This window comes from Nuphar pumila, chromosome 14 (assembly GCF_984573655.1).
Source record: "Nuphar pumila chromosome 14, dmNupPumi1.hap1.1, whole genome shotgun sequence".
Classification (NCBI taxonomy): domain Eukaryota; kingdom Viridiplantae; phylum Streptophyta; class Magnoliopsida; order Nymphaeales; family Nymphaeaceae; genus Nuphar; species Nuphar pumila.
The window spans coordinates 37080562-37107947 of record NC_143262.1 but is presented as its reverse complement, the minus strand read 5'-3'; the positions used below and the strand labels follow the sequence as shown (position 1 = coordinate 37107947).

The window sequence follows — 27386 nt, the reverse complement described above, 5'->3', positions numbered from 1 at the left end:
TACAGAAAAAAATATGCAAACATCAAAATCAACTAGATTAAGTCTAGCCAATTTTGAAATTTGGCTAAAACAAAAGCTTGAGAGGGGTTGACGCCTATCCTAAGACCAGACTCGACCTTCAAACAACAGAAAATGCAAAAATACAGACAGGGGTTTTGTTGTCAAAAGAATCACAAAATAAGAGATGGCTTGGGGATGAGAAGAAGGGACCAAGAGTGGAGTTGATTTTTAACTAAAAGAAATGAGGAAGAAGAGGACCTACCTCAAAGGGCCGTCCGACAAGTGAAGGGGTGAGGTAGAGCGGAATCTGCCTAGGGAGTGCGTCCAGCTTCTTCAGTGATGCTGCTGCAATGCCATGATGTTGATTCTTGTGAAGGTAGCATGGTTTAAGAGCAGTGATTGATGGAATGTGTACCGATTGAATCGGGTGGAGAAGAGGACCGGGAGGTAGAACCGATCATCCATGGAGGAGTAGACGACACTCCAGCCATAAACAACGCCTACCACCGCTGCTACACCTGCAAAAGAGAACCCATGTTGATCAGCACACATCAAGTAGGAAAAGAAATGGAAGACATGGAAAAGAAGAAAAAAAATGTGAAAGAAAGGGGGCGATAACAAGGGAAATGCAAGCAAAGCAAGCAAAACCCAAGAGGAGCAATGAGATGGGGCGTGGTGGCTGAAAAGGGAGGCATGGAAGTTTGAGATTCGGAAAGTTGGGTGCAATCCCCTAGGCAAAAATGAATTGCCTAGGGTTTTGCAATGCTTTTATACTCAAATCCTCATTTTTCACTATTTCCTAAAAGAGGATTAAAAATAAAATTATTGTTAGGCGCCCTTTTTAGAGTGGGTATTTAGCAATTAACTTCAAAAACGAGTTTGGGACTGGGATAGGTTGGATTGTGGAGTTTTGATCCAGATCCAGGGCCCAAATGACCGTTTTGGATCTGAAATGACCCGGTTCACCCCGAGGTCTGACCCGCTACACTGTAAATGCTATAACTTTCTCGTTTTAAGTCTGATTCAAACGAAATTCGAACCATAGCTCTATGACATCTAAATGCACCTAAGTGTTGGTTTTAAACACGTAATTAATGCATCATCAATTAGTTTTTGCATCATATAATCAGCATCATCATGATTTTCATATTAGATGCATTTTATTAATATTTTCGTAATTCAGCTTAGCATAGCATGCATGTCATATAGTTTTTTTAATCCCTGTTTTAATTTCTATAGCACTCTGATTTTTACATGCAGTCCACTCGTTATTTTATGTGAATATTTTCTTTAATAAATTTTGGAAAATTCATATGACGTGCATATGATTGTTCCTGATATCCTGCAAAAATTTTGGAATCATTTGAATTTGGTTGCTTTATTCAAAGTTCAAAATGCTGGATAAGGTTTTAAGACTCGAAAAATGTTAAGTGTGTTGGGTTTTGGATTGTAAATTAAAGATCTCCCTCATGGGAGATCCGATTACCGATCTGAAAAATGCAGCAGTCTCGAGATTTTGTCTAGTATTTGATATAACTTTATCAGATTTTTTTGAAAAGTTTTACTATCTTCAAAATATCAGAAAGTATAGGACACGTGTCAGAGCCTGATATAAGTTTTTGAAGCTTTAGATCGACTTCAGTCAATCATAGCTCTCAGTCCATGGCTTTAAAGTAGGGTCAATAAAAGGAGAAATTCATGTTTAGGATGTCTACTGTTTGAGTCTAAATTTTCATAATTTTTAGAACAGATTTGATGTCTTTCCAGCAATTTTAGAATAATTTTGTAGTTTCATTGTTCGTTCTTGTTTCTCTGATTCATGTATCTGTTGTCATATTTAAATTTCTACCGTCAGTGGGTCAAATGCCAAATTTGTAAAAATGAAAATTTTTTATCTGTGTAGCAGCAGTGCCATCCTAAATTTTTGAGAATTTTGGTTGCATATTACTGTTTTTTATCTATTTTAGAGAAAACCCTGTTAAATTTATGCATGTCAAAATTAGATACGTGCTACATAAGTCATCTTAGGTCGGATCCCAGAGCTGTAAAATCCAAATTTGCTTATTTTTTTGTCTATTTGCAGCATGCAAAGTTTCAAAAATTTCTATAGTAAATTTTTTTGTCATTTGAGTTGAAAACCACGTTTGGTTCGCACCCACGGGTAAAATCTGCGTGTTTTAGGACTTTACTCAAACTTTTTGCATTAGAATAATGTCAAGAAATATGGGTTTTTTTATTATATTCTATTTCTAGAGATAATATGACTGCTTATGTCGAATTTGACAGAATTTTGAAGTTGTTTGGTATGCGATCTAGTCGCATCATCAAAACAGTAAAACCCTAAGTCGCGCGAAAGACATGCAAAATTCAATACTTTGGATAAATTTTCAGAGATTCTTATGATTTTAAGGTTTTATCATGATCAGCATCATGTCATCAAATCTCATGCTTGATTTCATCATCATTTGTCTCCATTTGAATTTCAAAATCCCTGAATTTCAGCAAAATTTCTTTTAAAAACCCTAATTTCAAAGTCATAACCTTGTTATTAGGGGTATTTTGGTCATTTTGACCATAATTCTGAATTTTAAATCTTTATTAGCCTATTTTGTGGCATTTTCATGATTTCAAATCATATTCATATCAAAGAGGCATCAGATTTGGGTTTATATCCAGATAAATCCGATAATTTTTTGATATTATCAGAAAATTCTGAAAAAAAAAAAAAAAAAACCTACATGTCTATACTAATCCAATTTTTATTTTTCCAAGGACATTAAAAAAGAGGAGTTGAATTTCTTATTTTATTCCTTTTACTTTAGTGAAGTAAATGTAAAATGAATATTGGAATAAGAGTTATTTTTATGCTTAGAATAGGGTGCATAGCATATAGTTTACCTTTTTGTAATACCCTGATGTATGATTCATGCATTTTCTTTGAAAACCACTATGGATGAACACGAATGGCACGTGCACCAGCTCTTAGGGAGTTGATGAACTTGGTGGAGTCCGTATTTATGGCCATAGTCAGAATACGGATGAGACCTAGATTCATCATCTTCATATTAGCCACATTGAGCCTACACTATTTGGCTATTTTCAAAAGTCATAGCATATTTCACATTTTACAAAATGTTTTAGAATTAAATAAGTTAAATTCCAAATATATTTTGCGCCCATAGTCGGAAATATATAATGAATTTACCTTGATTCAGTTCTAAAATGCATCTTTCAAATAATTTTCTCAAAATTTCCCAAAATATCTTCAGAAAGTTGCATCCATTCATTTAAGCTAGCTTGCATCATGGAATTATATGCATTTCTTTGATAAAATCAAGAAAATCCTTTTCCAAGAAAATCGATTTCTCAAGGATACCCTGAAATTCCTTCAAAATTTTCTCAAAATTTGGATTTCCCATTCTCAAAAAGGTTTTCCAGGATTTCTCAGCAATTTTCCAAAATCCAAAGTCAATTTTCAAATCATCAAAGTTGAAATTCTTAGCAAATACTTTTTCTCAGAAAATATTTCTTGAAACCTCTCTCAAATTTTAAATAAATTTCAATTATTTCCCAAATCCAACCCATGACTTTCCAAAGCCCACTTTCCCAGAATAAGGAAATCAGTTTTCCTTAAACCCTCAAAGTTTTCTCAAGGTTGTGTTCATCAAAATCCTTTTATCAGGGTTTCTTTAGGAAATTGATTCCTCTTTTCTCTGAAATAGTTCTCTTTCATTTTCCAAGGTATTTCAGAAGCATACATCATGTTTTCCCAATATGCATTTTACAAAATGTCATAACACATGTCTGAATTCTCTGTGCATTTAGGATAGAACATCGATTTTGATAATCAAGCTAAGTTAAGCATATTTTTTATCCTTGGTTCAATTACTCTTGGTAAAGGCATCAGGAACGGTTGAACCTCGTACCGACAGGCGAGCCCCATTCCACATAATTTTCCAACTATTTTTCAAAACAGAGGCGAGTATTTCAAAACGATTTTCAAACTTTGGTCAAGTTTCACTCGCGGAATCCTTTCCCCTCTCTCTCGCAAGGAAGAAAAAAAAAATTGTGACGATAACAATGTCTTTATTTTGTAAGATGGTTTTAGAAATGATATTTTGTATAAAAACAATGTGAAAGCCAGACACCAAAAATAAAAACTGGCTCGCACGAGTGGTGGAGTCTGGGTCGATCTTAGGGAACGAGGGATACTTCGTATTCAAACACGCAACTAAACTATGCTTTATTGCCAAAATTATAAAAGTACGAGAAAAATAACTACTTAACTATTACATGTTTACCATACGCAGAGGGTTTAAAATGGTTTTATTACAACCCAAAATTTAAATGAAATTCAAACTACTAATTTAAAAGAAAAGCAAAAAGTCTTCTGCTCGCACCTCGTGTCGCGTGTCAAATGCACGCCACAACATATATCGCTTGCTTGCCTTCACTCTGCGCTTTCCTTCAAAACACGAACACACAAAGCAGCGAAAGAAGACAACTTGCACTATGATAAAAATGTAAGATACGCAAAAATATGCAAAAATAAAAGATATGCAAAACATAAAAATCAAAGATACCTAAAATGCAATGTCTAAAATAAAACTAAAATGCAATACGTAAAATAAAACTAAAATAAAATGCTTGAAATGCGAAATGAACATTACCATAAAAAAATTTTGAAATCTAAAGATTTTGCCTTAAACACACTTTAAAAACAAGTCGTGAAAATGAACTTTAAAAAACATTGTCGTGAAGAAGTTCACGGCAAAGAGAAACTGCCATGAAGATGTTGTTAAAACTATTTTGTTAAAAAACAAATAAACTGCCTTTGAAAATGATTTATAAAAAGAACTTTTTGTCGAAAATGATTTATAAAAACAACTTGTTGTTAAAAACAAGGTTGTTGTGAACTTTTAAAAACAAGTTACTGTGTAAACTTTTAAAAACAAGTTATTATGAAAAAATGTTTCACGACAGAGCAAAGAAAGCCTGACGGATGCTTTCACGGAGGCTGCCGAAGAGTGGATTGTGTTGGATGATGAAGCTCACGGGTGCTCAGCCAAAGGCTGTCGTGAAGATGCTCAGCCGAATGATGAAGCTCACGGGTGCCGTGAAGATGGCAGGAGAGGGTTCACGATGAGCTTTCGGCAGCTGCATAGGGATTTCGGCCAGAGATCTGAAGGGGATTCCGGCTAAAGAAAGGGGATTCCGGCAGAAGAAGAATCTGGTCACTGAAGCAAGTGAATCTGGTGGTTTCTTTGCCTTTGAACTGATTTCACGACAGATGCAAATGTATGCAGTAAAATCAAAACAACAAGTATGAAATGAGATGCACGATGAAGCAGATGATGCGATGGAATGAGATGAACAAAAATGATGTGATGCAAATTAACTGAAATGTAAATTCAAAAGGAACAAAATGCATAAATCAAAGCAACGTAAACTAAATGAAATGAAGATTAGAAACAACGTAAACTAGTTTTTTTTTTGTTTTTTTTTATATAATCTGATTCAATACTAATCTAAAATGCACTGCAAAGAGAGGGAAGAACGAAGGATAAGAAGAGGAGGAAGAAAGGAGAAGAAGAGGGAAAGAAGGAAGAACTCACTGTTACAGTCTGGGTTGGGAAAAGATTGTGGACTCCAGCCTATGCGCCACCGCCAGTATGATGTAATCCACCGGAGAATAGAGAAAGGGGAAGGAAAAGAAGAAGAAAGGGAAAAGAGGAGGAAGGGAAAGAAGAAAAAAAAAAGAAATCCGGATGGGATAGAAGGGGAAGGAGAGAGGGCTACGTGTGCATGAGAGGAGACGAATCCTCCTCTCTCCTTATGTGAGCTTTTAAAGCTCATCTTAGGGTATTTTAATGGGAATTATGAAAACCCCCCATTTTATTCTGGGTCTAAAGACACCTCCCTAGAAAACTTATTGTCTAAAATGCTCTATTTTACTATATTTGCTAAAACTAAAGCTAAAATTAATTTTAAAAACTTTTTCCTCTTTATTTTTCTAACTTAACCTATTCAACTAATTGCAAATAATAAACTATAACATAAATTACAAAATAAACTCATTTTTTATGCATTTTCCATTTTTTATTCATTTTGCACATTTTCTCGAAACTAACAATAAACTCAGGATTTTAATGTGATTTTATATTGAATCATGCATAGTTTAATATGAATTAAATGCTAAAATGTATGCATGATCAAATACCCCCATGCTTATCATTTTCTAGTTCTCGAGCAAACTGGAAAAATGCAAGAATCAACACTATTCACACTAACTCACTTTCATAGGAATCACGGTTGCATTTAGCACATGCAACAAGCCCTTTCAACCCTTGGGTTACCCCAGTGGACGAGTGAGGTCTCGTGAGGGTTTGCAATGATGCTATCCACAAACAACCCTATCATGTATGCATAATATTACACATCTTCACAAGCAGTAGGTAGTTAAAGACTTTGTTTTCACAAATATTTCATGTTATTACATAATTAGAGTGATTTATATACCACCACAAAATAAAAAGATTTCTTTCACTTTTCTAAATATCATAATTATTTATGCTTTATTCTTGGAAAATCAAATAAATACAAGTTATTATTTACTTATCCTCACTCATATGTTTTTGCACAGATTTTCTCAATCATACCTCTAAGCAGTGAACTTTTTCTTTTTAAGCACTTTTCTTTTTCTTGATTTTCAATTTTTCACACTTTTTGCACTCTTTTTATTTTATGACTTGCGTATGGTCTGCTTTTATGCCATGTGCAATGCTAATATCTTTTATACTTTCTATAAGAACAATATAGGCTAAAGATATTGACTAGGACACAAAAGTGACTTCCTTCGTTCATCTTTTCGACATGAGACTCAAACACTTCAACTTGTGTCTGCTCCCAACTTCTAGGGATCACGAAGACTTCCACTCTCCTTTTCGAAATAAAACTCAAACGCTTCAAATTGTGTCTGACTCCAATTACTATGAATTATGAAATATATCCAAACAACCTAATGCATGCTCTTTTACACTTTTTGAGCTCATTTTTGCGCTTTGTTCATTTGCTTAGTTTTTCAAAAATAATATTGCATATTCATATTTATGATTCAAAATAAACTCTAACATTTATCTATCATTATTTCTTTGAAATCCACATAAACAACCACAATTTTGATATCCATGTCAGAAAAAAATTTCATGGGGTTTAAAAATCCTCTAAAAACATTAGATTTTGACTAACATTCATATAAGTTCAAACTCTTTCTTTAAAGACCTACTTTTCATGAAAGATGTGTAAACATGTGCAAGCACGTAGACAAAAATATCAGGGTGTACAAACTACACCCTCCCCCATGCTTGAATGACACTATCCCAGTGGCACTCCCCATGTTTGTATGAAACTAAGTGAATGCACATGAGACACAATAAATGAGGGAAAAGCGAGAAAAAAAAACCTAACATGAAATATGAATGTATGCCTACTCGTACTCATGATCTATTCATTATGTGCATGGAACACATCAAAACAAAAACTAAACTAAACAAGATACTATTCTATGAATATTTACAAGATCCTATGAATGGTACAACATACAAACCTGTGTGTGCCCTATGCTTCTACGAGATTGACATCCTCGATGGCTTGCCTTATCACAGTATCTAAAATATAGGGCTTCTGCCGCTGCTCATTGACTTTGAAAATGCTACCCGTGAGAGGGTCCAAAAGATCTATCGCTCCATGTGGGAACACCCTATGCACAATAGGCAGACCATCCCATCTTGACTTCAATTTTCCTGGAAAAAGATGGAGACACAAATGGTAAAGCCACACTTTTGACCAGGCTCGAACTGCTTCCTAACAATGTGCTGATCATGAAACTACTTGGTTCTAGCCTTGTAAATCTTGGCACTCTCATAGGCCTCATTTCGCATCTCCTCGAGCTCACTCAACTATAATCTCCTCTCAGCGCTAGCTTGGGTCATATCAAAATTGAACTTTTTGATTGCCCAATATGCCCTATGTTCTAACTCAACAGGGAGATGGCATGGTTTTTCAAAAACCAATCGATAAGGAGACATGCCAATCGGGGTCTTAAAAGCAGTCCTATAAGCCCACAGGACATCATCAAGGCATTGAGACCAGTCCTTGCGGTCTGGTTGGACTGCCTTTTCAAGAATCTGTTTGATCTCCCTGTTGAAGACCTCGACCTGGCCACTAGTCTGTGGGTGGTAAGGTGTGGCAATCCGGTGATGAACAAAGTATTTCCTAAGTAAGAAAGTTACCTGTACATTACGAAAATGCGTACCACCATCACTAATGATCGCTCTTGGGACTTTGAACCGACTAAAAATGTTGTGCTTGACGAATCGAAGCACCTCTTTATGATCATTGGTCCGAGTGGCCACGGCCTCGACCCATTTGAAGACATAATCAACCACCACTAAAATATAGACATATCCAAACAAAGGCGAGAAAGGACCCATAAAATCAATTCTCCAAACATCAAAAATCTCAACAATCACGATAGGGAGGAGAGGCATCATGTCACGTTTGGTGATGCGACCTATCTGCTGACAACGCAAACACCTCCTACAAAACTCGTGAGCATCTCTATGAAGTGTCGGCCACCAAAATCTCGACTAAAGGACCTTTGCAGTGGTCTTCCAGCTAGAAAAATGGCCTCCACAAGCCAATGAATGACAAAAAGATAGAATGGAGTCATACTCCTCATCAGGAACACATCTTCCAATCGTCTGATCTGGGTATAATCGAAACAACTCTGTCTCCTCCCAGAAGTAGTGCTTTACCTGCGCGAAAAATTGATCTCTCTCATTATGGTTCCAATGCACGGGGTACTCTTCGGTCACCAAGAAGTTGATGATATCCGCAAACCAGGGTAGACGCTTGACATGAAAGAGTTGTTCATCTGGGAATGAATCTGCAATCTGTCCCTGGTCAGTGGATGTCTCCACTATCAGTCTGAACAGATGATTTGCTATAAGGTTCTCACATCCGCTCTTATCCTGAATCTCGAAATCAAATTCTTGCAGCAGAAGAATCCATTGAATGAGATGCGGTTTGACATCCTTTTTACTCATCAAATATCGCAATGCAGCATGATCTAAGTAAATGATGACCTTGGATCCTAACAAATAAAAATGAAACTTCTCAAGCGCAAAAACTACAGCTAACAATTCCTTCTCTGTAGTGGTATAATGCAACTGCGCATCAGAGAGGGTCCTACTAGCGTAGTAAATAACATGAGATCGCCATTCTATCTTTTGTCCAAGAATAGCTCCAACACCGTAATTAGAAGCGGCACACATAATCTCAAAAGGCACTGACCACTCAGGAGATCGAAGAATCGGAGTTGTAGTCAAGGCCTCCTTTAGGACCATAAATGCCTTCAAACAGGCATCATAAAAAATAAATGTCTGGTCTTTCGATAGTAGGTTGCACAACGATCGAGAAATTTGACTAAAATCCTTGATGAACCGTCGATAGAAACCTGTGTGCCCTAAAAATGATCGCACTTGCCGCACAGAGGTCGGTGGAGATAATCTAGAAATGGTCTTCACTTTGGCCTTATCGACCTCAATCCCTTTTTCGGACACAATATGCCCAAGAACAATCCCCTGTCGCACCATGAAATGACTCTTCTCCCAACTGAGCACCAGATTTGTCTCCCTACAACACTGAAGCACACAAGATAACTTTTGGAGACAATTGTCAAATGAAGAGCCATAGACCAAAAAATCATCTATGAAAATCTCAAGGACGTCATCCATCATGTGAGAGAAAATCACCATTATACACCTCTGAAAAGTTGTTGGAGGCATTGTAGAGTCCAAACAACATTCTTCTATAAGCAAACATGCCATAAGGACAGGTGAATGTCGTCTTCTCCTGGTCTTTGGAATGCACGGCCACCTAATTGTATCCAGAATATCTATCCAAAAAGCAGAAATACTGTTGTCCTGCGAGTCTCTCTAAAATCTGGTCAATGAATGGCAACGGGAAGTGATCCTTCTAAGTTGCATTGTTCAACTTCCTATAATCTATACATACTCACCATCCCGTAGTAGTCCTCATGGGAACGCTTTCTCCTTTTTCATTCTTTTCCATGGTGAGCCCAAACTTTTTGGGAACAACCTGGGTAGGGCTCACCCACTAACTGTCGGAGATGGGATAAATGATCCTGGCGTCCAACCATTTAACTATTTTCTTCTTCACCACTTCTTTCATGTGGGGATTTAGCCTCCTTTGCGCCTCTCTTGAGGGTTTAATCTCCTCCTCCATGATAATCCTATGCATGCAAAAGGAAGGATCTATCCCCTTCAGATCTATGACTGACCATCTAATTGCCTCTTTATGCTCATGCAAGACCTGTAATAGCTGACACTCCTACATATCGGTCAGGTCCGCGAAAATAATGACTGAGAGAGTCTGGTCCTTACCTAAAAAGGAATACTTGAGTGAGGCCGGTAAAGGCTTCAACTCCAGCTCTGGGGGACTCTCGATGGACGATCGGGCAGGGTTTTTCGCCAAATAGGGAAGTGGCTCGAGGTGTCAGGTCCAACTCAAATCACATGTCTGACTCTCAATCAATCCTAGGTGGTCCTCTTCGAGTGATTCATCATCATCATCCTGAGGTGGATCACTCAATAACTAAGCATGCTCTGCTTCTACGAGGTCCTGAATGAAATCAACCTCGAAAGAAGCCTCCTCTCTGGCAGGCCCCATTGTCGCATGAAAAATGTTTAGCCTCTTCTTTTTGTTGCTAAATGAAACATCCATCACACCAGTCCGACAATTAATACACACATTGGCGGTGGCTAGGAAGGGGCGTCCACGAATAATGGGGGTCTATCGCATGTTCTTCACTCCCTCTATATCCAAAATAATGAAGTGGACAAGGAAGTAACAATCCTCCACCTTGACTAGAATGTCTTCAAAAATCCCTCGTGGGACCTTGATTGATCTATCTGCTTGCTGCAAAGTCATAAGTGTTGGCTTTATCTCTTTTAATTAAAATTTGTCATAAAAGAAACCCGGCAAGATGTTGACACTTGCCCCAAGGTCGAGCAATGCACGCTCAACAGTGATGTTTTCTATGACACGTGAAATGATCAGAGTTCCTAGGTTTTTGAGTTTTTGTGGGGTTTGGTGCTACAACACCGCACTCACCTGCTCAGTCAAATATATCTTCTTTGGAGTGTAGGACCTCAACTTCCTTTTTTGCGTATAAAGCTCCTTGAGGAACTTTGTGTATGCAAGAACTTGTTGGATGGCATCAAGTAAGGGGAGGTTTATTTGAATGTGCTTGAATATCTAAAGCATCTCCTGCATATTCACTCCCGACTTACCTAATACTCTCGATCTCTCTAACGCCTCAAGAAATGGGGTTTTAGGAATATAGGCTTTTGAAGGCTCAGATGGAAGAACCCTCTCGCTTTCCTGAGGTAAAATACTAGGGACAAGTTGCTTCTCACTTATCTTCTCTCTTTCTTCTGCAGCCTCTCTCGTTGGGTACTGCTTTCCACTCCTAAGGGTAATCATCGCTTGAGCCTACTCTTGATGGGCATCTGTCATGTGCAGGCTATGCATTAGCTCATTACCCCTAGGGTTAACTATAGACTGGCTAGGCAAGGTCCTCTCACTTCGCCTGCTAAGCGCCTCGGTGAGTTGCCCCATTTGGGTCTCAAGTTTGGCAATGGACTGAGTATGGGAGCTCAAGTTCGCCTTAATATCTTAAAATACTTGCAACATCTTGTCTTCAAAGGACTGACTAGGCAAAGGCTCATGGGATTGGGGTTGACTATAGGCAGGTTGGGGGATAGCTAGATCTCTGAAATCCAGGCGCATAACTGTCTTGCCTAGGTTGGATTTGGGAAGGGTTAGGGGGTTGAGTTTGGGGGTTGCGCCATGAGAAATTTAGATGGTTTCGCCAGCCCGGGTTATATGTGTTGGCATATGGATTGGGTGCGGGCCTAGCAAAATTTTGTGCCATCTGCGCTTGCTCTTGGACAAACTCAGGGTACTGCAGCGCTACTAGGCAATCTACTACATGGTGTGCAGGGCTAGCACACAGTGCACACACCTGCATGGCAGGAGAGGGACTCGACAGAAGCTGGTCCGATTTTTTGGACAGCTGGTCGACTTTGTTGCTCAACTCAAGGTGCATCCCTATCTCAAAAATACTTGTCTTCTTAGTGCCATCCTACACAAGTGCAAGTCTATCAAAACGTGAAACAGTAGCATGGTGCATGGAATTCTCACTCAAGGTGTCAAAAAGTGTCTATGCTTCATCTTCACTTTTGAGCATAAAAGTGCCCCCACAAGCAGCGTCAACCATTTGATGATTCTTCTCAGTAAGACCATTATAGAAATATTGCACCAGTTGCCAACGAGACACCTGGTTGTGGGGACACTTGCGGAGAAGATCCTTCATCCTCTCCCAAGTTTCATGAAACATTTCTCCATCTATTTGCGAAAAGTTGGTAATGGCTTTTCGATACTAGTTCGTCTTACCAATTGAGAAATATTTATTTAGGAACTTCTTTTGCAAATATTCCCAAGTGGTAATTTGAACTGTATCTAACGCCTTCAGCCAATGCTTGGCTTTATCCTTTAGGGAGAAAGGGAATAACGTCAACCTCATTGCGTCATCTCCAAAGTTGTTGATTCGCACAGTCGAACAAATCTCAAGAAATTCATCGAGATGATGATATGGGTCTTCGTTGCTAAGGCCATAAAATGAAGGTAGCATTTAGATTATGCTGGCCTTGATCTCAAACTGGTTTGCTCCCATATTAGGTCTCGTGATGCAGGAGGCGGGAGTGTGTGTGTTGGGCATGAAGTACTCCCTAAGGGGACGGATCAACTGCTGATCTTCGGCCATGGTCGTAGATCGATGGGCTCTCCTAATAAGGGACTCAGGGTCCTCGATTGGCTCAACAAGCTTAAGGTCAAGCGAGCATAGCCCTTGCATACACCAAGAGGTAGACCGGTGTAGCAAACATCCTAAATTTGGGTTTTCTGCCTAACTAACGCGCTAAGCGGCCAAACCATGCAAACCACAAAGCGAGTAAAATAAAAAGCAATAATGAAAAGCTAGAAATAAATAAAACACCACACACTTGTACTCAATAGGGAATTTGTGAAAAGCAAACTAAGAGCACGATACCAATCGTGCGCAGTCACCTCTAAGGGTATCCTAATAGGTGGGTCGTGCAGGAAAAGTAAATTGGTCTCTATATTGTGCAAACACGTGGTTTTAATCCTAAGTATGAAAAACAAACAATCCTAATTAATGAACTGAAAGTAAACTAACCTAAAATACGAGAACAAACACAAGGCAATAAAGTGAATACTTGTATTTTGTCATTCTCCGGCAACGATGCCAAAAATTGATATCTTTATTTTGTAAGATGATTTTAGAAATGATATTTTGTATAAAAACAACGTGAAAGCCAGACACCAAAAATAAAAACTAGCTCGCATGAGTGGTGGAGTCCGGGTCGATCTCAGGGAATGGGGGATACTTCGTATTCAAACACGCAAATAAAATATGCTTTATTGCCAAAATTATAAAAATATGAGAAAAATAACTACTTAACTATTACATCAAATGTTTACCCTACGCAAAGGGTTTAAAATGGTTTTATTATAACCTGAAATTTAAATGAAATTCAAACTCCTAATCTAAAAGAAAAGCAAAAAGTCTTTTGCTCGTGACTCGTGTTGCGTGTTAGACGTTCGCCACCATGTATCTCTCTCGCTTGCCTTCATTCTGCGCTTTCCTACAAAATACGAACACACAAAGCAGCGAAAGAAGACAACTAGCACTATGCTAAAAATGTAAGATACACAAAAATATGCAAAAATAAAAGATATGCAAAATATAAAAATCAAAGATACCTAAAATGCAATGTCTAAAATAAAACTAAAATGCAATACGTAAAATAAAATGCTTGAAATGCGAAATGAACATTACCATAAAAAAAAATTTAAAACTAAAGATTTTGCCATGAAAATGAACTTTAAAAAACATTGTCGTGAAGAAGTTCACGACAAAGAGAAATTGCCGTGAAGATGTTGTTAAAACTGTTTTATAAAAAAGCAAATAAATTGCCTTTGAAAATGATTTATAAAACCAACTTTTCATTGAAAACGATTTGTAAAAACAACTTGTTGTTAAAAACAAGGTTGTTGTGAACTTTTAAAAACAAGTTACTGTGTAAACTTTTAAAAACAAGTTATTATGAAAAAATGTTTCACGACAGAGCATAGAAAGCCCAACGGATGCTTTCACGGAGGCTGTCGGAGAGTGGATTGTGTCGGATGATGAAGCTCCTGGGTGCTCAGCCAGAGGTTGCCGTGAAGAAGCTCAGTCAAATGATGAAGCTCACGGGTGTCATGAAGATGGATTTTCATAGGTGAAAATCCGGCCAGGAGAGGGTTCACGATGAGCTTTTGGCAGCTGCAAAGGAATTCTAGCCAGAGATCTGAAGGGGATTCCGATTGAAGAAAGGAGATTCCAGCAGGCTTGATTCATGGCGGATGATGAGGGGTTCCAGCAGGTAGAAGAAGAATTCGTCCACTAAAGCAAGTGAATCTGGTGGATGCTCTACCTTTGAATTGATTTCACGGCAGATGAAAATGTATGCAGTAAAATCAAAACAACAAGTATGCAATAAGATGCACGATGAAGCAGATGATGCGATGGAATGAGATGAACAAAAATGATGTGATGCAAATTAACTGAAATGTAAATTCAAAAGGAACAAAATGCACAAATCAAAGCAACGTAAACTAAATGAAAAATCAAAACTAAATGAAATGCATATTAGAAACAACGAAAACTAGTTTTTTTTTTAATTTTTTTTACATAATCAGATTCAATACTAATCTAAAATGCACAACAAAGAGAGGGAAGAACGAAGGATAAGAAGAGGAGGAAGAAAGGAGAAGAAGAGGGAAAGAAGGAAGAACTCACCGTTATACTCTGGGTTGGGAAAAGATTATGGACTCCAGCCTATGCACCGTCACTGGTATGTTGTACTCCACCGGAGAATAGAGAAAGGGGAAGGAAAAGAAGAAGAAAGGGAAAAGAGAAGGAAGGGAGAGAATAAACAAAAAGAAATCCGGATGGGAGAGAAGGGGAAGGATAGAGGGCTACGTGCACATGAGAGGAGACGAATCCTCCTCTCCCCTTACGTGGGCTTTTAAATCCCATTTTAGGGTATTTTAATGGGAATTACGAAAACCCCCCATTTTATTCTGGGTAATTCTAAAGACACCTCCCTAGAAAACTTGTCTAAAATGCTCTATTTCACTATATTTGCTAAAACTAAAGCTAAAATTAATTTTAAAAACTTTTTCCTCTTTATTTTTCTAACTTAACCTATTCAACTAATTGCAAATAATAAACTACAACATAAATTACAAAATAAACTCATTTTTCATGCATTTTCCATTTTTTATTCATTTTGCACATTTTCTCGAAACTAACAATAAACTCAGGATTTTAATGTGATTTTATATTGAATCATGTATAGTTTAATATGATTTAAATACTAAAATGTATGCATGATCACCCCCTGCCTCTATCTCTTTTCTTGTGGGCGCAGCGGAGGGGTCGGGTTCCTCTCTGTCGTGCCACCTTGCTTCCGCAAGGGAGGGGTCGAGCCCCTCTTTACGTTTCCTGTTGGTAGGGAGTGGTCGAGCCCTCCCCGTACCCCTCTGAACAAAGGGGGCGAGCCCCTCCCTGTGTTCCGCCCCTACAGGAGAGGGGCCAGACCCCTCTCCTTTTCTCTCTGCTTTTGTCGGACAGACAAGGCCTTCTATCAGGCTGGCAGGGGGTCGAGCCCTCTATCCCCCTCTGTTGTTCTTCTGCAGGAGCTAAGCTCCGTGCCCACCCTCGCATCTGGGCCAGGTTTGTTGACCACTGCAGGTCTTACTGAACCCCTCCTATTTTGATAATGGCATACTAACATCTTTGCGCTTGCAGGTTGAACGACGGAGAACTCCTGTGCCCCTTGGCTCAAGCACTTGTGTACTTACACTTGCAAGCGTATGCTGAACCGCAATCCCCCAAGGTAGGAGAAAGTTGAGTAAAAAGGACTCTGAATAAAGAAAAGTTGAAATAAGAAAAGATAATCAAAATTGGAAAGCAAAGGACAATTATATATATATGCATACGTATAAAAATATATATGTATGTATTTTAACTCAAGGACACAGTTTCGTGATACTTGTCCTCTTTACTTTCTTTTTTGTTGTTGTCGTGCTTGATGTGCCCAAGTTTTTATTTTCTGTCTTTTACTTTTTTGTACTTTTCTTTTCTGTTGCCGCCACACTTTATGTGCACAAGCTTTTAATTAATGTCTTTTACTTTTTATGTCTTTTCTATTGCTGCCATGCTTTATGTGCCCAGGCTTTTATTTTTTGTCTTTTCACTTTCATGTCTTTTCCTTTCCTGTCTTTACTTTCCTTCACTTTCCTTTTCTTGTAGCTGCCACGCTTTATGCGCCCATGCATTACTTTCAGTTTTTTCTGCTTATATTTGTGTTCCTGATTTTGGTTATTGCCTTACTTTTTGCTCTCGTTGCATTAGGTTATCTAGTTTTTGTATTCCATTACTTTCGTTTTGAGTTGCCACACATAATGTGAGGTTTTTCCCTTTTGCATTTCCTTCAGGGTAAAACCTTGCAAGGCATGCAATCGCACGCACCAATGATCTCTCTTTTTGATAAGATGCGAAATTGGGTACTGATGCTCTGATATCGAGAAAACGTGTCCTTTGAGGATTTTAGACTTCTCGAGATTTCAGACATGCTTGTACTTACTTATTCTGTGTTGAGGGATGCCTTTGAGTAACCCTTGTCTATCATCGTAATCACATCTTTGGACAGTGACATTGGGTTGTACTACGATGAGTAGCACAGGAGGTTGATGAACCTCATGGCGTGCAATGAGCACAATTGTTGGAATTCACAAAATGGTTATTATGCACCTTCATAGGCAAGATGCTTGAGTGGGTCTAATGGACCAGAGCATGTAGAACAGGATGGTGGTTAAGAAACCTCTATCGTGCTCGTTCGACACAGTTCATCAAGAGAGATGATGGATGGTACAAAAACTCTAATGGATAGGTCATTAATAGCTATTTCGGGTAAAAGACTCAGCTTTCCCAATCGTCGAAGTTAGGGGAAATAGGGTACAAAAGGTAGTTTCAGGCACTTTTGCAAAAGTTGGATGCATCCTTTAAACAAGTGGCCTTTGGGGAATCCTCTCTTGGTCACTGATCGTCCCCTTAGGAGCGAATTTAGTCAGTCATCTAAGGTATCATAAAACACATAACATAATAGACCCCCTTATTGTTAACACAGATTGTTAATACGTCTATCTATATATATATATATATATATATTTCATGGCTTAACCCAAACCAATTTCAAATAAAAAAACTAAAACTCAAACCAGTTTTTCTAAAGTCCGCCAAAACCGGTTTCTAAAATCAAAACCGTTTTCTAAAGTCACACTTGTATGTGTAATAAATTTTTTTTCCTAAAACAAAACTCTAAAATCGATTTCAAAGAAAATCATAAGTCAAAACCGATTTTCAAATATCAACCCTCAAAACTATGCAACTCAGTTAAAAAATATCATATTCAAACCGAGTGGACCGGTTTCTAAAATGAAACCTAATATATATATATATATATATATATATATATATATATATATATATATATATATATATATATATATATATATATATATATATATTCTAATACAAACCAGATTTATAATGTTACAACTCAGTTTCTACAATTCCAAAAACCGAGTAGCTCGGTTACTATCGCCTAAGCTCAAATCGATTTCATAAAGCAATACTCAAAAATGTCTACACTTATATATATGTATATTGTTTTGTCACAAAAAAAACTTAGATTCAACGCTAGTTATTATATATATATATATATATATATATATATATATATATATATATATATATATTGGTAGCAAAACAAGGCCAAAATCGAAAATCGCATAGTCTAGATATGTATATAACATTTTTTTTATATTATACTTATCATGTCATAACAAAAAGAGAACAACACAAAACGTCTTGCAGCCAAAAAAAAATTGACAAGTCCAACTCAAACCGGGCCTAACACATACCACTACCGTATAGAAGGGGTCGACACCTACCTTGCTTCACAAAAATTCGATAGGCACAATCCCTAGGTGCTAAAAAAATCTCATTCTCAAGCTTAGTTCCACGACGGTTCTCCTCCTTAAGACCATCCCAATCATAAACAACAAAAACCAAATGAAAATCAGAAACCCTATCTCATAAAATGAGAAAAATGAAGGGAGCAAAAAGAATGGGAAGGTCGACCTACCCGGTCTACTCGTGCTTCAACCTTAGGCTAGGTGTTTCCAAAAATCTCAACCAACTGGACTCCGTAGTTGGCTGACCTCTTCAACTGCACCAACAATGGTTGGAAGGAAGAGTGGTACCTCACAAAGATCCAAAAATTCCAACAACACCAAAACGTGTTTGTGCTGGGGAAGAGAGAGAGAGAGAGAGAGAAAGAGAGAGAGAGAGAGAGAGAGATGTCCCTTCCTCTCTTCCTTTTTTCTATTGCATTCTCTTTAACTTCTTGGAATATTTCTTTTTCATTCTTCTATTTTTTTTTTAATCCATAAAATTGATTGGTCCGCTGGGCGGCACAACCTCTACTCTCAAATGGGAGTAGTGCCAATGCATGAAGATATAGCAAGAAGTGGTATTTGCTATTTTTTGTGTCTCTAGTTTTTTTGAATGGGTATAGGCGGTGGCAAAGGGGGTTTATAGCATTCAAGTAGGTTCATGATGAACCACTACACAAGTTTAGGGGCTGACAATGCATGTAGACCCAGCTCTGCATGCATTGGCCCAACATGATGTGGCTTTGAAAAGCTATTTTTCTCTTTAAAGCCTTATTTTTACTTTTCAAATCACCTCAATCTACAAAATAATTTTAAAAACCCAACCTTGGTCAAAGCCTAGTCAAAATACATGAGACCAATTTGGGTCTCATGCAGGTCAGCCCAGGTTGGGATGAATATGTCCCTCAGAGTCAAAAATACCCCTACAAGACTTTGAATTTACTCGAATTGCCCTTAGAACTTGTCGAGGGTGTTCTGAAGTCAATTCAAGTCTGATTTCGAGTAAATAAAATTCAAAATTTATTAAAATTTTGTCATGAATCTATTTCCAACCTCAAAATAGGGTTTGTTGGCCCTAAATGTCCGAAATTATTTTTGAAAGAAAATTACTCAAAAATTAAGGTTTTTACAAACACAATATGAAAAATAGAGACACTATTAGAAAATATTTTATATCACTTTCATGTCACTAATGAAATGTTGATAATTTCGAAATAAGTGATATTTTGAAAACAATGCATTTTCTAATATTATATTAACCTTTGAAAACGGCTATATAAAATCGTGATGTTTTCAAAGCAATATTTGTGACATAGATTTCAGCCAAGTATGTGAAAATGTGCCTCCACAATACTTCTCAATATTGAGAATTCTCACCCAAGACATTTAAACACTCAATTTGGACCTGAGAAACGTATTAGACCCAACCAGATCCATTCAGAGGTATTAGATTTAGAGTCCATGTTCTGAGACTTTGATCCAATAAGTCCAGATATATCATGTTCGTCTACCTTACACGGAAATTCAAACAGAATACTGATTGGTATTCGGAGAAGAAAGACTCAGATCCTGATCTGGTAAATGGTCTTCCAACCGGATCCAGAGTCCCGATCCGAACTTTCAAGGCTGATTAGGTCGGACCCGGTCTAACTTCAGAGCCGATCCAAAACCGATCTGTTTACGTTCCCTTCAGTCCGGCGGCGCCCGATCGGAAGGGGTCGGGACGATGCTTCGCCGTTTCATGAAGAGCGGCCTGGTGGGACCTACCGCCATTAGGGTTAGTGCTCCCGATCGCGTCCGATCAAAACCTCCGATTCCGTCGCACAGGAATTCCGTTCCTTTCTCTTCGATGTCGATTCGTTCAGGTTTTTCTTGTTTTGTTTTTTTTTTCCTCCTTTAGGCGAAGAAATTGATGCCTAATCTTCGTTCTGTATTTTTTTTCATTGAATTTCGTTAACTTCTAGATGTGATTTCGTTAACTTCGAGTTGGTTTGTGTTGATTCATCAATACTTTGTTGTTTACTTGATCCGCTATTCACAAGTGTAATTCTTTGATCCTCTTATTGTGGTTATTTGAGCGAATTGGAGATTATGTACCTCATTTTACTGGTAACGTTTGCTGGGGTATGGTTAGAATGAAATGTGGTTGTCAATAATGCATCATCCAGAAGAATCTGTTCACTTCACAAGTGATAGTTTTTGGTTATCCACTAACTAAAACTGCTTCTAAATGGCAATGCAAATTTTTACATTTTTTTTTCATTGTGGGTGCAACGCCGTCATGGACTGTTCCAGCTTCATGTGGTGTGGAACTGTAGATGAACTTCCTTTGTTTTAAGTGGTGTTAGACTGATTACATGTAGATCCTAGAAATCACATCTAAATTATAATTCCGCCACACTTACAATATGCTGTATATGTAACTGATCACCGAAAATCTCTAGGGTGATTAACGTGAGTAAAGTTGGGCATATACACCACAAACAGCTCGATAGACCACCATACCCTGACCACCAACATCCTCTATGGCCCGCTCTAGGGTGGGGCATTCAATCCAGCATCAAGTCAAAAGTAATTCTCTCTATTTTCCGTTCTTACCACAATCCAGTTATCCCTTTCCTACATTGTCCCTTCTGAGAGTGGAACTCAAGATGTGATGTTGCTTTGATGCCTTATGGGAGTTGGACTGGTTGAATTGAAGATGTGAGGTTGCTTTGATACCAGACACTAGGTACTTATCTGATACAGATGCAAAGTCCTAGGGTGATTAAGATGTATGAAGCTAGCATTTATATCACAAAGACTGTATGTGGTAGCGTAGCCCGGGGGGAATTAGATTTTGGGATACGACACGGTGGACATTGGCAGCCAAAAAATTTTCTTTCCTATTACAGCTTTGTAATTTGGATGACTGGTGGTATCGGAACATGCAATCTGATGGTCATGCCATCGTCTGATCCCTGCCTTGCATAGAAGCTTTGATGGTACCTCCAAAGTGATAAAAAGATAATAGGGTTTTGTGTCAGCACAGCAGTGGATGCTAGATTTTCAGTACTGCAATGTGATTGGCACAATGGAAGAATAATGTTACCAAAATGCAATATGACAAGACTTCACTGAATACTATAACAAGTAGTTGAACAATGTCAGTTGAGGAGACTTATGTGTATCATCTGAAGATGGTGGAGGAGACTTATGTGTATCATCTGAAGATGGTTTAAAAAAAAAAAAAACTTGTTTTTATATACTGTCTGTCCCAAGCCCAGATAACGGAGGAGGGTTGCGGTAGGCCAGTGACAGCCAGCATAAAAACTTAGTCACACCTTATGAATATGAACCAATATGTGAATTTCGTTGGGGCGTTCCCTACTAAGCGACGCTCTGTACTCTATAGGACCGGAGGCAGTGATAAGTGGGCAAGGGTAGCTAGGACTTTGCCCAGAAGCAATGCGTCAAACCGGTGCCCGGGGGTGGGGTCAAATAGGCAAGGGTTCCCGCACTTTGTTGGACGGGTGAGGGTAAAAAAGATAGTTCAAGACCATACAATTAGGTTAGCCACTTGGAACATAGGGTCTTTAACTAGTAAGTTGGTAGAGTTAGTAGATGTTATGTGTAGGAGAAAGATTGATATTTTATGTTTACAAGAGACCAAATGGGTTGGTGAGAAAGCAAAAGTGATACAACCTTGGGGATATAAGATTTGGTATACAGGAATACATAGAAATAAGAATGGAGTTGGGATTGTTATTAGTCGTGAGTTTATAGATAATGTAGTTAAGGTATGTAGTAAGGGGGATAGGATTATACTTATTAGATTAGTAGTAGGTATGAATATTATTAATTTTATTAGTGTTTATGCACCTCAAATCAGTTTAGACGATTCCATTAAGCGTTAATTTTGAGAAGATTTAGACGGAGTAGTACAAGGGATATCTCATGGAGAAAAGATTTTCATCGGCGGAGACCTTAATGAACATGCAGGCATTAGTAGGGATGGATTTGAGAGTATCCATGGAGGCTATGGTATAGGAGAAAGAAACAAAATTGGAGAAAGGATTTTAGATTTTGGTTTGTCCTATGATTTGATCTTAGCCAACACGTGGTTTAGGAAGATGGAGTCTCACCTAGTAACATTTAAAAGTAGGGTTAATAAGAGTCAGATAGATTTTTTCATACTCAAAAAAAGAGATAGGGGTTGTTGCATCGATTGTAAGGTTATACCGGGAGAAAGTGTAGCTACACAAATAGAGTCTTAATTTTAGATCTTAAAATTAGAAAATGCCACAAAAGGGATAGACATAGGATAGATCCTAGAATTAAGTGGTGGGCACTGAAGGGAGTTAAACAATGAATGTTTGTAGAACAGGTAGCTAAGGAAGCTAATTAGTGTCTCGAAGAGGATGCAGAATCAATGTGGTATAAGATAGCGGGTTGCATGCGAAAGGTGGCGAAGGAGGTTTTGGGTGAGTCTAAAGGCGGTGCACCGCTAGGTAAGGATACATCATGGTGGAACGAAGATGTCAAATTAGCTATTAAGGTTAAAAGAGAGTGTTATAGAAATCTCAGCAAGAGTCGTGATAATGAGAATTTGGAGAAGTATATGGTAGCAAAGAAGGAAGCTAAAAAAGTAGTTCGAAACGCAAGGGATGAGGTATATAAGGAGGTCTATGACAAGTTGGATACTAAGGAGGGCGAAAAGGATATTTATAAGTTTGCAAAGTGAGAGATATGAAATCGAGGGATCTGGGTATGGTTAGATGTATCAAAGATGAAACGCAAAGGGTTTTAGTTAAAGATGATGAGATTAAGGAGAGATGAAAAAATTATTTTGATAAGCTGTTTAATGGAAGGCATGCCCAGGATCTTGGCGACTTCTCCATTCCTTTACATGAAATGAATCGTGACTTCATGCCCAAGATTCAAAAGAAAAAAATTGCAAAGGCTTTGAAGAAAATGCAATCCAGAAAAGCAGTTGGCCCGGATGGTATACCTATCGAGGCTTGGAAATGCTTGGGGGAGAAAGGTTTAGTTGTTAAAATGTACCTCTTATATATATATATATATATTACATCAATACCTGATAGGGGTATATATATATATATATATTACATCAATACCTGATAGGGGTATTTTTGTAATTTCATATAGCTGTTTTAGAAAACAACTATTTTCCAGTTTTGATAAAATGTAACTTTCTTTTTTATTTTTTATTTTTGTTTTTTTGTATTTTTTGAGGACCAAAAGGGGCTCCAACCATAGAGTCGTTGGAGCCCCCAACGGTCACAAATGTGACCGTTGGGGGCTCCCAACGACTCTATGGGAGCCCCCTTTTGGGCTCTCCTTTTGAGGCCCTTGGTCTTCCTTTCTCTCCTCTCCCTCTTGTATAAATAGGGGTGAACCCCTTGTATATTTTTTATTCTTGAGAGATCTCTCTCTTCTCAATAAGAGGCTTTTTATATTGTTGCCTTCTTAAAGGCTTGTGCTTGTGTTGTCCCTTAGTGGACTTGTGATATTGTCTCTTTTATTCATTGTTGTAAGTGCTTATAAGCACTCTTTATATTTCCGCAATATCTCATTACATGGTATCAGAGCCACTCGATTCTTGAAGGAAAGGTGTGGTTCGTGTATTTCATATTTGGTGGATCTCTTCTCACTTCTTGGCAACATCATGGAGGCAAAGATTGACTTATCCTTCAAGCTCAATGGAAAGAATTATATGATGTGGGCATCGACAATGGAAAATAACCTCAAAGGTAAGAAACTTTGGGGTTTTGTCATGGGGACCGTTCCGGAACCTAAGTTTATGCTCACAAAGGACGAAGAAGGTCAAGAAAAGGCTCTTGAAGGAGATGCTCGCCTCAAGGCCATTGAAAATCATCAAAAAGAAGTGGAAGATTGAGAAAGCAATCACGCAAAAATCTTTGCGTGGTTTATGAACAATGTTGAGCTTAAGGTATGTGCTAACATAGTTAAATTTCGTAGAGCCAATGAGACTTGGTCCTTTATGAAGGGTATGTATACCCAAAAGGATCTTGCAAAAGCATATTTCTTGCAAGAAAAGATTAGAACCACCAAACAAGGTGATTCTAGCATTCAAGACTATTATAGTGCCCTAAACCCACTATGGGATGAATTGGCTCTTTTAGAGCCAAAATGGGTTTCTATGGAAGATATTGATTTAAGACAAAAACAAATGGAACAAGAACGATTGTTTCAATTCCTTTTTGGTCTAAGTCCCGAATTTGAGCAAGTGAGATCCTCACTTCTCCATAGATCTATTTTTCCTCCTATTGAGGATGCTATTGCCGAAATCACTCAAGAGGAGACAAGGCTTGGCATGAGTAAACATGTTGATGAAGTATCAAAACCGGGTAACAATGTTAGAACCTATAAACCTCCTCATTTTGGGAAACAAGGAAACTACAATGGAGGAAGAAAAATGATTGTTTGTCATCATTGCTATGAGCCGGGTCACATTAAACCCACTTGCCCAAAGCTTAATGGAACTTTCAAGCCTAAGGTGGCCTCTCTTGAAGAAACTACCACCAAAGAAGATGAAGGCAAGAACAATGATCTCAAAGAAACTCTTGGACAAATATCTATGGTACTCCAACAAATTATAAAAGTTTCTTCCTCCACATCGGGTGCAGCTATTGCTTCGACATCATCACCCGGTACGTATTCTTGGATCCTTGACTCCGGAGCCTCTTTTCATATGACTCCCCATGAAAATGCACTTATTGATGTTTGCACCAATTCAAAGGACTCTTGTGTCTCTACGGCCGATGGAACCTTTTTAAAAATTTCAAGTATTGGCTCTTTTAAAGATTCCCAAAAATTTTGTGTTCCAAAAGTAAGAGTTGTTCCCAAACTAAATCTAAACATTTTTTCGGTCTCTCAAATTGCCGACCATGGATGTGAAATATCTTTCTCATCTAATGGTTGCTTTGTGTAGGATCTCCGGTCCGGGAAGCGGATTGAGCAAGGCCATAGAAAGGGAGACCTCTTTTATATGGACCATCTCGATCTCCCTTCAAATCATTTTTGTTCTTATGTCCAAGAAAAAAACATGAAAACTTGGCATAAAAGACTTGGTCATCCAAGTTATTCCAAAATGTATCTCTTTCCTTTTGGAAACAAATTTTGTAAGAAAAAAGAAATTAATTGCAAAAATTGCATTTTTGGAAAAATGAAGTCTATTCCATTTCCAACTAGAACTTTTCTTTCATCAAGACCTTTTGAATTGGTGCATTCGGATGTTTGGGGGCCTTCTCCGGTTATGTCTAAAGGGGGCTATTCGTATTATGTTACTTTTATTGATGACTTTACTCGGTATGTTTGGATTTACTTTCTTAGTCATAAATCGGAAGTATTCACTTTCTTTAAAGATTTTCATAAAAAGATTCAAAATCAATTCCAAAGTGATATATCTATTTTAAGATCCGATTCTGGTGGTGAATACTTATCTCATGAATTTCAAAACTATCTAACCCCAAATGGAATTTCCCATCAAAAGTCATGTCCTAGGACTCCTCAACAAAATGGCCTAGCGGAAAGGAAACATAGGCACATTATAGAAACTGCTAAAACATTACTTGTTTCTAGGAATATTCCAAAGAAGTTTTGGGCCGAAGCCGTTCTAACTTCCACTTATTTAATCAATAGAATGCCTTCTTCTAAATTAAAAAATGCTTCTCCCTATAAAAAGCTCTTTAAAATTTCACCCGATTTCAATCGTCTTCTTATTTTTGGTTGCAAATGTTTTGTCCTATTACATAAAAGAGATAAGTTGTCTCCAAAAGCAATTGAATGTGTTTTTTTGGGATATGGTGAAAATAAAAAAGGGTATAGATGTTATGATTTTAAGAATGATAAACTATATGTTTCAAAAGATGTAACATTTCTAGAAGAAGAGAACGGTTTTGATAAAATAGAAGAAACAAATGAAATTGATTACATATTCTTACATGATCTTATCGATGACATACAAGAAGATTTTCTTGAAAACATAGAAGATACACGTGAGGTGTCCCATCTTGATATAACACCCTCAAATGATAGTGATACAAATATAAATGTTTACTAAAAAAGAAATCAAGAAAATCCTATTAGTGCCCTCGAAAAATACTCTCAAATTTCTGAATCTTCTGAGGAACCTCAAGTTAGACATTCTTCTAGAATATCAATACCCCAAAATAGGTTTGTATCCTATGATTCCTTAACCCCCAATTATCGGGCGTGTTTAATAACCCTACATTCTTATTTTGAACCCACTCACTATAATCAAGCTAAATTTATACCACATTGGGTTAAAGCAATGCAAGTTGAACTAAATGCATTAAAAAAGGCTAATACTTGGGAAATAGTTAATCTACCCTCACACAAAAAACCTATTGGGTGTCGATGGGTCTTCAAAGTTAAAACTAAAAGCGATGGCTCTTTGGAACGATATAAAGCTAGATTAGTCGCTAAGGGATACTCCCAAGAATATGACATTGATTATGAAGAAACATTCGCTCCCGTAGCTCGAATGATTAGTGTCAGGAGCCTAATAGCTGTCGCATCAACCAAAAAATGGCCTATTTATCAACTTGACGTAAAAAATGTTTTTTTAAATGAAAGTTTAAGTGAAGAAGTTTACATGGATTCGCCACCCGGAATTAATATTAAGCAAGGTCAAACACTTCGGCTTTTGAAGGCATTGTATGGCTTTAAACAAGCTCCTAAGGCTTGGTATGATCGTTTCAGTGATATCATGATAAAATTAGGATTTCACTCTTGTTATACTGACAATGCTCTTTTTGTCAAAAATGCAAGTACTAGTATCGTAATATTGTTGCTTTATGTTGATGATATGATTATCACTGAGAATGATCAAAATAGTATTATTGATGTTAAAAATATGTTAAAAAATAATTTTGATATGTCTGATTTAGGTTTTCTTAGATATTTTCTCAGAATTGAAGTTGCATATTCTTCTCGAGGATATATTTTGTCACAGATGAAGCTTGCTGCAGATATTTGTTCTAAGTCTGGGATTTCTGATGACAAGAAAGTAGAGACTCCCGAGGTTATTAATGTCAAATTACGGTTGGAGGATAGGGTTCTTCTGGAAGACCCCACACCCTACAAACAACTCATTGGGTCTCTCACCT

General features: G+C 37.7%; 1 pseudogene; it reads right to left on the bottom strand.

Moving 5' to 3' along the window:
* Positions 1 to 7617: 7617 nt before the first annotated feature.
* Positions 7618 to 10752, bottom strand: LOC149816771 (uncharacterized; annotated as a pseudogene).
* Positions 10753 to 27386: the final 16634 nt, after the last annotated feature.